Here is a 12,207-nt window from a genome sequence, read left to right on the forward strand (position 1 = left end):
AGGACTGCCTTCCCCCTCTCAGCATGGCCGGACCTCACGGAGGTCTGCCTGAGCAAACTCGGAGAAAAAGGACCATCGGCAAGGGGCTGAGAGGCAGGAGCATCCCTGGGCCCTTGGGGGCCCCAGCGGGCAGGCCCTGGGGCTGCCTTCTCCCTCTCAGCATGGCCAGACCTCACGGAGGACTGCCTGAGAAAACTCGGAGAAAAACGACTATCGGCAAGGGGCTGAGAGGCAGGAGCTTCCCTGGGCCCCAGGACTGCCTTCCCCCTCTCAGCATGGCCGGACCTCACAGAGGTCTGCCTGAGCAAACTCGGAGAAAAAAGACCATCGGCAAAGGGCTGAGAGGCAAGAGCATCCCCGGGCTCCTGGGGGCCCCAGTGGGCGGGCCCCGGGACTGCCTACCTCCTCTCAGCATGGCCAAACCTCACAGAGGTCTGCCTGAGCAAACTCGGAGAAAAAGGACCATCGGCAAAGGGCTGAGAGGCAGGAGCATCCCCGGGCCCCTGGGGGCCCCAGTGGGCGGGCCCCGGGACTGCCTACCTCCTCTCAGCATGGCCAAACCTCACGGAGGTCTGCCTGAGCAAACCTGGAGAAAAAGGACCATCGGCAAAGGGCTGAGAGGCAGGAGCATCCCCAGGCCCCTGGGGGCCCTGGCGGGTAGGGCCTGGGGCTGCCTTCCCCCTCTCAGCAACGCCAAACCTCACGGAGGTCTGCCTGAGCAAACTCAGAGAAAAAGGACCATCGGCAAGGGGCTGAGAGGCAGGAGTGTCCCCGGGCCCCTGGGGGCCCCAGCGGGCAGGCCCCGGGGCTGCCTTCTCCCTCTCAGCATGACCAGACCTCACGGAGGACTGCCTGTGAAAACTCAGAGAAAAACGACCATCGGCAAGGGGCTGAGAGGCAGGAGCTTCCCTGGGCCCCTGGGGGGCCCAGCAGGCTGGCCCCGGGACTGCCTTCCCCCTCTCAGCATGGCCGGACCTCACGGAGGTCTGCCTGAGCAAACTCGGAGAAAAAGGACCATCGGCAAAGGGCTGAGAGGCAGGAGCATTTTCGGGCCCCTGGGGGCCCCAGTGGGCAAGCCCTGGGACTGCCTACCTCCTCTCAGCATGGCCAAACCTCACGGAGGTCTGCCTGAGCAAACTCAGAAAAAAAGGACCATCGGCAAGGGGCTGAGAGGCAGGAGCGTCCCCCGGCCCCTGGGGGCCCCAGCGGGCAGGCCCCGGGGCTGCCTTCTCCCTCTCAGCATGGCCAGACCTCACGGAGGACTTCCTGAGAAAACTCGGAGAAAAACGACCATCGGCAAGGGGCTGAGAGGCAGGAGCGTCCCTGGGCCCCTGGGTGGGGCCCAGCGGGCGGGCCCCGGGACTGCCTACCCCTCTCAGCATGGCCGGACCTCACGGAGGTCTGCCTGAGCAAACTCAGAGAAAAAGGTCCATCGGCAAAGGGCTGAGAGGCAGGAGCATCCCCGGGCCCCTGGGGGCCCCAGTAGGCGGGCCCCGGGACTGCCTACCTCCTCTCAGCATGGCCAAACCTCACGGAGGTCTGCCTGAGCAAACTCGGAGAAAAAGGACTATCGGCAAGGGGCTGAGAGGCAGGAGCGTCCCCGGGCACCTGGGGGCCCTGGCGGGCGGGCCCCAGGACTGCCTTCCCCCTCTCAGCATGGCCGGACCTCACGGAGGTCTGCCTGAGCAAACTCGGAGAAAAAGGACCATCGGCAAGGGGCTGTGAGGCAGGAGCGCACCGGGCCCCTGGGGGCCCGGCGAGCGGGCCCCGGGACTGCCTTCCCCCTCTCAGCATGGCCGGACCTCATGGAGAACTGCCTGAGAAAACTGAGAAAAAGGACCATCGGCAAGGGGCTGGGAGGCAGGAGCGTCCCCGGGCCCCTGGGGGCAGGCCCCGGGACTGCCTTCCCCCTCTCAGCATGGCGGGACCTCACGGAGATCTGCCTGAGCAAACTCAGAGAAAAAGGCCCATCGGCAAGGGGCTGAGAGGCAGGAGCGTCCCCGGGCCCCTGGGGGCCCCGGCGGGTGGGCCCGGGTCCTGCCTTCCCCTGATTCAGAATCGCCAGACCTCACGGAGGTCTGACTGACCCTCTCCCTAGTAATCCGGAGGAAAATTACCCCCCTTTCCTGTAATCCGTGCACAAGAGGTGACAGAGGGGACCCAGGGCGCAAACGTGCCCTACCTCCTGGAGCACTGCCTGGGATCCGGGAGGCGAATGGCACCTCATCGGGACTTCCAGGGAAGCCCGGCCATCTGGTCGCCCCATCGGAAAGCATTGGGCGCGACTAGATGGCAGAGGCGAGAGGGGCGACCAGATGGCCGGGACCGAAATGACGCCAATCTGCTTGCCCCGAGCCTCCGCGGGAGGGCACCCGCCTGCCCTTGCAGGGCTCCGGGGCTGCAGTGCTCCGAGGCTCTGGGGCTCGGGGACTGCAAGGCTCTGGGGCTGCAGGGCTCCGGGGCTCCGGGGCTGCAGGGCTCTGGGGGCTCCAGGGCTCGGGACTGCAGGGCTCCGGGGCTGCAGGGCTCCGGGGCTCCGGGGCTCCAGGGCTGCAGGGCAGATCAGGGAGTCTGCCCAGGCAAGAGGGACCTCTGTCCCGGGCACACGGACCCTCAGGACGTGCCCCCGTTTTCCACTTTTTTTTTCTCTAAAATTCTGCGTAGTGTGCGTAGTGGCGCTACGCAAACTACGCCCAGCCCAATCTTCAGCCACAAATATCACTATCCTGATTCTCTTTCATTTCTCAAAAACCACTGATCTGATTTACACCAAATAAGATAAAGCAGAATCTGCGCAACCAAATCTACCTTTCAGCAAATTTTGGTGTACTTAAAGAATCTTAATACACAGCATGTGGCGTTTCCGAGTAGGAGTGTTGCATATGGAGTATTAAGCGACAGGCTCTGGTTGCGAAAACGCCCCCAGTGGACCAAGCAGTCCACGGCATCGATGACGGATGTGGGCCCAAGGGAGCAGCATGTTCAGTTGGTGGAGGCACAGGAGGCAGAATACATAACCTGGTATGGTGTTCGGTAACCAACTGTGGTAAAGGAAACTTTGTGAGGAGTATGAAGGGTGGCTTCCACTATGGCTTAAGGTTTGTGACTCTAACAACACGAATGCACTTACCGAACACTGAGGCAGGACTTAAAGTCACGCTGCGAGCGCAGCCCTACCGATTGTCCACCTGGTCTCCTCCTTGAGCTCAGCCAGTGAACAAGGGTTGTTTGTCCAGAAACGTGTATGGCACTTTGAAAAACGGATTGATTGCTGAAACTGCTGTGTATGTAAATCTGCAGTCTGCCAATAAAGGAATCTTAACACGCAGCGTGTGGCGTTTCCAAGTAGTGTTTATATTTTCTGTGCTATCTAGATTATAAACACGCAACCCAGGCGATGGGTCTCCTGATACCCTGAAACAGAGATCACCCGATTTGCCTTGCCAGGGATGCCCATCCCTCCCCTTCTTTCTGTTGAGAGGAAAAAGCCTTTCACTTACTGTGGAAAAGGACCCATGTGGACTATGGGCCCAATGTAGGTAAATCTAATTTACCACTTCTAAAATACCGAATCATACCGATTCGGTATTTAAGAAGTGGTAAATTAGAGGTGGGAAAATGTAGGTAATTCTGATTTGGTAAATACCGAATCTGTAAGATTCGGTATTTACCGATTCTGTAAATACCGAATCGGTATCCCCCATTGATTCCTATGGGCCTTGAAGCCCATAGGAATCAATGTGGAATACCGAATCGGTATTTACCGATTCGGTAATTACCTATTCTTGCAAGGGTGCAGGGGGTGTCACTTTGACACCCTCTGGCACCCCGATTACAGGCTTGTGTGCCATGTGGCACACATACATGCCCTAAGGGCATGTCTGTGTGTCACATGGAACAGGTGTGCATGCACAGATGTGCATGCACACCTGGATTCGGTATTTTACCACCCAATTGGATTGGGTGGTAAAATACCGATTCTGTAAGGCCTGTGGGACTCAGAAGAGTCCCACCTACATCTGCAAGTTACCGAATCGGTAAAAATACCGATTCGGTATTTTACTGATTCGGTAAATTTACTGATTCAGTAAATTTACCGAATCGGTAAAATAGGGCCCCTACATCACAAATGACCATTTACCGGTCGGTAACGGCCAAAATCGGCTGTTACCGGTCGGTAAATGGTCACCTACATCTGGCCTTATATCTGGTAGGTCTCTTCATACCCCTATTTTCAGTATGGGTTGTAGTTATTGTATTTAGGATGTGTCTATCATTGTGGTGCTGTCTAGATGTAGCTTCAGTACATGCTCTTTTTTATTGACCTTACAGCCTTGCTGCGAAGCTTCGTTCATTGGGGCTTTGTTGCCTCTTGTTTTTAGAAAAAACAGCCGCTCTTTGTGCCTTTCCAATTATGGGTATGTGACCTATTAATATATATGAACCTCTATTTCACATGTGGGAGTGGCACAGATCTTTAATTCATTGCCTGCCCTCTGTTTTCATTGTTCCTTTCTCCTCTTGACACTGGTACCTATATAGCACGTCTATTTTCAACGGTTGCCCTTTTCTTAGGCTTTTCCATTTGGTGGCTGGGTCTTTTTGAAACGTGCTTCCTACTCTTTTCTTTATGAGTCTTGGGTATTGTTTATTCTGTTGTTTCCTATGTGTTGCCACGATGCACTCTATTCCAGTTTTATCTTATATGTGTATATAATCTGTAAATAATAAAATTGTTGTCTCCCCGGAGCTTATCAAGGAGCATTTCTGATGATTTGATCTAAATAAGAATCACCAGCCTGTGAGCTTTAATAATTATCCTGAAATGTGTGTTCCTTCTTTTATGTTTGCAGGTATATTGTCCCACACCTTGTTGTCCATCTCTGCTCTGATGAAGGTGCAGCCCCGGCTGGGGCGACACACCGAAACGTGCGTTGGCGTTGTTCATGTGGGGGCAGCTAGATTGTATCTACCCCTACCCCCCTGATGATTTTTTCCATTCTGTCATCTAATCATCTTGTGGCTGTTATATATACCCTGATATCATTTTTATGTGAATTGTGTGCGTGGTGGTTGAGTTGGCATGATGTATTTTGGAATGTTGATGGTATGATTGCAATGTATGAATTTGATGTGTGGGACTTGATTTATTGATTTATGTTTTATCAAATTATGGCATGGTTTTGTATTTACATGTTTGTCTATAAATTGATGAACTGTTTCTTATATATTGGATAAAGAAAAAATAAAATTAACATATTTTGTACAATTTGATGTGATCATCTATCCTAGCCCTTGATCTGCTCCGGTGATAGTGGATTAGTATAAGGACCCTTTTATAGGGCCATGTTTGAAAGTGTTGGGCAGGTATTTCTTTGTTTTGGGGTTCTCCTTCAGCTCAGCCAGTGAACAAGGGATGTTTGTCCAGAAACGCGTATATGGCATTGGAGCGGATTGACTGCTGAAACTGCTGTGTATGTAAATCTGTAGTCTGCCAATAAAGGAATCTTAACACGCAGCGTGTGGCGTTTCCAAGTAGGAGTGTTGTACATGGAAAATATATATTTATATATATGTAGGTAGCTATAGTTAGGACCTATTTTCCCTAGGAAATTCACAACATTCTATTCCCAATATCTTTGACTCCGATTGATGAATCTTCGGGAATTTTTCAAAACTCATGGGGCGTTCCATTCCGCTCCTGTCCTGAAAGTTTGGGGGTGATTCATCAAGCGGGGCAGAGAAAAAAGTGGGGTCCCAAAATGTGTTTTCCCCATGGGAAATTTCAGACACGGCTACAGCCCGAACTGCTGAATGGAATTACACCAAATTTTGCAAAAAAGGTAGCCCTTCGTTCATAAAGCGCCCTTTTTTTAAAAATGGTGTAAATCTGTTCAGTAGCTCCTGAGAAATTAAAAAAATAGTGGTGAAAAAATAATTTTCCCATGGGAAACTTTAGACACTGTTATAGCAAAAACCGCTGAATGGAATTACACTAAAAGTGGCAAAAATTTACTGGTTGGCTCAGAAAGAGACCTTTTTAAAAATGGTTTACATCTGTTAAGTAGTTTTTGAGAAATTAAGGAATGAAGATAGTGATATCTATGGCCGCGGTGGATCCGCGCACCCTGTGCGCACCCTCCCGATCATAACCTTTATGCTAATTGGCTGTCAACACTCCAAACCAGGAACAGTTGGCAGACATCTTGTGCCTCGGTAGAACCAAAGCACAAGAAATCAGTCAAACTAAGGCACAAAACACAAAAAGGGGGCAGGGTAGAAACACCCTGACCCCCTAGGCCTGCTTAGGGGGTCCCACAAGGACCCCCAGGGCCAAAACATTTTTTTAAAAGTCGGCAAAATCCGCGCATGGTGCGCGGATCCTGCTGAGAAAAAATATATATAGCGCGGGCTCCCACTCTTCATTGCTATTTAGCCCCCGGGGGGCCAAGTCCTGGGGGCAATATTGTTATGTAAGGGGGGGCCCAGAGGGCCCCCCAGCCCCGGGGCTTTATAAAATTATTTGGGGGGCTCACAGCCCCCCCAGCCCCGGGGATCGCCAGCCCCGGGCTTTGAAAATAAATGGGTGGGGGGCTCAAAGGCTCCCCCAAACTCCAGGGACCGCCACCCCTGGGACTTTATGACAATACATGCGGGGGCTCACGGCCCCCCACACCCTGGGGACCACCACTCCGGTGTTTGTGTTGTTTTTAAAATTAAAAAAAAAACCTGTGTGGGGGGCTCGAGCCCCCCACATGCCCCAGGGACTGCCACCTCCCCGGGGCTCTAAATATTATATTTGGGGAGTCCATGATGGACCCCCCAGCCCCGGAAACCTCTGCCTCCCTGGGACTTGTGTAATGTCGGGAAGGGGACCGCGCGGCCCCCCTCCTGGAGCCCTTAATGGCCCTGGGGACCGCCACCCCCCAGAGCCGTCTCCTGCAGTGTCTCGGGGTGCCCACCCCCAGGACACTGTAGTTTGCTATGGCAGGGCGGGAGACTCGCAGCTCCAGCCCTGACATAGCAAACTTGGTCTGGATTTTGAAAGAGAGAGCAGGGAAACCTGCTCTTGCTTTCAAAATGCAAACCAAATTGCTTTTCTACACGGGGAGCTGCATCTTAGCAGCTCCCCATGTGAAAAAGCAATGCCGGCTCCCAAGGGATTCGGGGAGCCGGCGGGACCGTGGGAGGATTGGGGACCCCACACAGTCCCCAACGGAGAGGGCCAGCCCCACGGAGCTGCGTTGCAGAGTGTTGTAAAAAGGGGCGTGACCTATGAACACCTCTCTGCAACACAACTCTCTGGCACATACTGGAGGTACCTGGTGGGCTAGTTGGCCCCCAGGGACCCTCAGGATTGAGGAGGAATTAATTCTCCAACTTAAAATTTGCCACAGGGCATGTTTGCAGACATGTCACCTCAGGCCATGCCCTCTTCCTTCACTCTTTTGCAAAAGCGCCCCGTAGTGAGTTGTAAGTTGGGGAATTAATTTGAATTCAATACCGAGGGTCCATGAGGGCCAACTAGCCCAACCGGTATCTCCATTATGCGCCAGGGAGCTGCGTTGAAGACAGGTGTTCAGAGACCACACCCCTTTTTACACCTCTCTCCAACACAGCTCTGTGGTGCTTACTGGAGGTACCTATTGGGCTAGTTTGAGTCTAGGGAGCCTTAGGATTCAGGGGGACTTAATCTCTAAACTTAGAACGGCCAGAGGGTGCGTTTACACATTGGTGAGCAGAGAGGATGGGGCCTGAGGTGACGTGTGCAAACACGCCCTGTGCCGCGTTCTAAGTTGGGGAAATAATTCCCCTTCAATCCTGAGGGACCCTGGGGGCCAACTAACCCACCAGGTGCTTCCAGTAAGCGCCACAGCGATGCGTTGCAGAGAGTTGGTGCAGGCCGTACCCCTTTTTACACCTCTCTGCAAAAAGCTCTTACTGAAGGTACCTTGTGGGCTAATTTGCCCCTAGGGACCCTGAGGTTTCAAGGGGACTTAATCTCCCAATTTAAAATGACCACAGGGCACGTTTACACAGGGGGGAAGGGAGGGGACGGGGCCTGAGGTGACGTGTTCAAACACACCCTATGGCGCATTTTAAGTTGGAGAAATAATTCCCCTTCAATCCTGAGGGCCCATGGGGGCCAACAAGTCCACTAGGTGTTTCCAGCAAGCTCCACTGCGCTGCGTTGCAGAGAGGTGGTCTAGGCCGTACCCATTTTTACACCTCTCTGCAACGCAGCTCTGTGGTGCTAACTGGAGATACCTGGGGGCTAGTTGTATCCAAGGGACACTCAGGATTCAATGGAACTTTATCCACCAAATTAAAACGAACACAGGGCGCATTTGCACACGTCAGCTCAGCCCCCCCCCCCCACTACCTTCACCAGTGTGCAAACGCACCCTGTGGCGCGTTTTAAGAGGTTGTTTAATCACCCTGCCCTATTATATCCTAGGGCCTTAGAGAGGAGGTCTTGCTAATAACAGGGGTACCCCAACGCATAGTGTTCCCTACTGTATGTAGGCGTTTGAACTGTATTCTAAGTGTCTTTTAGCATAGCACTGGGTCTAGGACTGGTTAGTCAAAGTCAGTTACCACCAGTAGCCATCTGAAAAAGTTGAGGGTACAGGATGATTTTGCCACAAGGCCTCTTTCTGCTCCTCTGTTTGTTCTTTCTGCACGTCTTCCTTCTTCCTGTACTTTTCTTCGTCTTTGAGGACCTCTGTTGCTTCTTTCTGCATTTCTTTTTCTTCTTTCCCTGTGTTTTCTTCTTTCTTCACATGCCCTACCTCTGTAAGCATAGTTAGAAACTAGCATTTAAAACACCTTAGAAATTAACTGAAAAAAACATAGGTTTCAGGCACGTTATAGTTACAAATTAGCATTTAAAAAACCCTTGAAATTCACTGAAAAAAACATAGATTTCAGGCATGTTATAGTTAGGAATTAGCATTTAAAAAACCTTAGAAAGTCACTGAAAAAACCGTAGGTTTCAAGGGTGTTATAGTTAGTTGAACATTTCACTCGTACAAAACCATTGAAATTCCCCCGTTATATTTAGTTCAGCTAACTATAACTCGTGCGCCCACGATGCACTGCTGATGACGTCACATATTACATCCCTCATGACATGGTCAGTGACATCACTCATGACATCACTCATGATATCTCAAATGACATCACTGGCGACATCACTGTTGACATCATCTAGTGAATGTGTGTTTTTCTGAAAATTAAATATGTTTATATATGTATATCTCAAGGTCGATGGAAGAATAAATGGGTGTATGCGTGTCTAAATGGATGATTTTTTTTGTAAATCTGATTGTATAACTGACTGATTGAGTGCATCTTAGTGACTACATGGGTTAGTGAGTAATATTTAAATATGTAAATCAGTGATGTCATGAGTGATGTCACAGACCATGTCATGGGTGATGTAATATGTGATGTTCTCAGCAGTGCATTGCGGGCGCGCGAGTTATAGTTAACTGACCTAACTATAACAGGGAATATATATATATATGTATATATATATGTTCATAAAACTTTTATTCGGTTATATCATAGCGAAACCATAAAAAGTACAGAGATAAAATATTACAATACATGTAAAAAGTCTCGATGTCTTAATACATTTAAAAACTGTTATCATTTAAAACCATTGTTAAAAATAATTCATTGGGATTCTGAGCAAGAACTCGAGAAATCGAGTAAACAGAAGCTCAAGGTTTACAGCGAATTTTTAGACATAATTTTAAAAAACAAGCTACGCACTTAGCAGCGTATTGGGAATCCAGAGACTGCTGGGCCAGATAAGCGGGCCGACATGTTCTCAGGCCCATTTTTCGGAGTAAGGGAGTGATCCAGCACTTGCGGGGAAGCTCATAATATCTACAGAACAGAGTTACATGCATTGTAGACTGGGATGATGTATCACCACATGGGCATTTTATTAGATTATGTGACCAGTCCTGCTCTTTTGGAAAGTAACTAAGCGAAAAAAAGAATTAAATCGGAACCTAGTCAAAACATATTTTTCATGATTAGTTAGGTGGAATGTTAGATATGGTTGGATACCCAAAACAGTCTGGACCGATAGGATCTGTACATTTGAGAGTTTGCTTACTTCTTGGAAAAGACGCAGATCTCTAAAATGGGTTAGACATAATTTTTTCAGGCCTTTCCTGGTGGTATCTAGCATTGTAGTGGGTTCTTAGAAATAAGTTGTACAGTTCAAGTCCTTAAGGAAATTGGAGACATACAGAAGCCATGGGATTTTGCTCCAATTTGCCAGGGCTAAGCGGTCGGTTATCAATGAGCGGGTTAGATGGCATTGTGTTTTGGTCCAAATACGGTGCCACAACAAGATCGGTTGGCATCTAATATTATCTGTCAGATAGTCAATACCCAGCTCGATGTGGCAACCGTATGTTGGGGCACTTTGGGGAAGTGCCAGTAAGTATTTTAAAAACCTGTTCTGAACCGTCTGTATGGTATCTGTGGGAGCGTAACCCCAAACCCCTGCGCCGTAGGTTGCTACGCTATGGCATTTTGCGTGATAGATTTTTAGCAACTGTACTGGGGCAGGTTTACCCAGTTTCCTCGAAAAGGAAACTAGAGCTGAGGTTGCTCTCTGAAAAAGTAGCTTTTTACTTATCATGGCTTGTTTCCAGGATAATCTGTCATCCATTAAGATTCCTAAGTAGGGATATTCCCTAGTGCGTTTCAGCCTAACTTGATCAATAAAAACTGGTTTAGGATTCTTCGCCCTAGGGCCGATGTGCATAACAAAGGTTTTATTTGTATTCACTTTTAGGCCTAAAGAGAGCATAAACTGACAGTATTTATCTAGTTGTCTTTGTAGCTGGTTTAAAGTTCTGGCTAAAATTACGGAATTGTCCGCGTATAACAGAGCGGGAATAGGGCGGTGATTAATGGATGGAAGATCCTGACTCCCTTCAAGCATGGCCTCTTCCAGCCCGTTAGTGTATAGGTTGAATAAGAAGGGAGCCAGGACACAGCCCTGTCTAACACCTTTGTTGACGGGAAATGATGGAGATAATTTGCCGCCAATCCCGTATCTAACACATGCAGTAGCGTCTGAGTAGAGTTCACGGAGGAATTGAATAAGAGGGGGATCGACCCCCAGTTCACCCACAATAGACCACAGCCTTGAGTGAATGACACAGTCAAATGCTGCGCTAAGATCGACATAGACTAGATACAGGTTACCACTTTTAGCCCCCACGTATTTACCAATCAGAAGGGCTAGGTTCAGTGCTTGCTCAACAGTACCAAGTCCCTCCTGGAAGCCAAACTGGAGATCTGTCAAGATGTTATTCATAGACGCCCAATCCTGGAGGCGTTTCAAGATCAGCCGGCCGGCGACTTTCCCTAAGGAGTCCAGGAGGGAGATGTGCCTGTAACATGCTGGGTTATTACGTTCGCCCTTCTTAAAAATTGGGAGTAAGATGGAAGTGGACCAAGAGTCTATTAGGCCTATTTTTGTGACTGCTGCCATGACCTGAGTGACGAGAGGTGACCAGAGTTCCAGACTATGCACAAAGATATCTAGTGGAACCCCATCCGGGCCGGGGGCCTTACCGGTTTTAGAAGATGACAGCGCATTAATGATCTCCTTATGATCAAAGAGAAGGTCAATGGGAAATATCTGGTCCCCGGGACGGTCACCTGCCACGTGAACCTCATTTATTATATCCTCGGGGGGACCACCAAATATCTTTGAGAAGTGGGTTACCCACTCGTCAGCCGTCACTGCCACATCAAGATGTTGAGAAGATGTGACATCTGTCAGAAAGGGTGCGTACGCCAGAACAGAGAACTGTCTTTGCATAGGCAGCTCTCATGTAGTTGGGCCCATAAATTCTTCTTAATTTCATTTCTGCGGTTGTGCTGTGCCAATTTATAAGCCTTTCTAAGTTTAACGATTTCAGCACTATCTCTGACTTGGTTATGAAGGGCTCTTTTTAAGTCAGTTAAGGCTTTACGGCAGGTTGAATTAAACCAGCCTTTGGTTTCCGATTTTCTGGATTTTTGATTACGAAACAATTCTTCCCGCATAATTCTGATAATTTCCAGGAAGCTGGATATAATCAACTGAGGTGAGGAGTCTAATGCTAAGCAGTTATTCAACCATGGAAGGGCTCTGGATACCACTTTACCAGTAATTGCTTCTGGGTC

The sequence above is a fragment of the Lissotriton vulgaris genome, chromosome 5 (genome assembly GCF_964263255.1).
Source record: "Lissotriton vulgaris chromosome 5, aLisVul1.2, whole genome shotgun sequence".
In the NCBI taxonomy this organism is placed as follows: Eukaryota; Metazoa; Chordata; class Amphibia; order Caudata; family Salamandridae; genus Lissotriton; species Lissotriton vulgaris.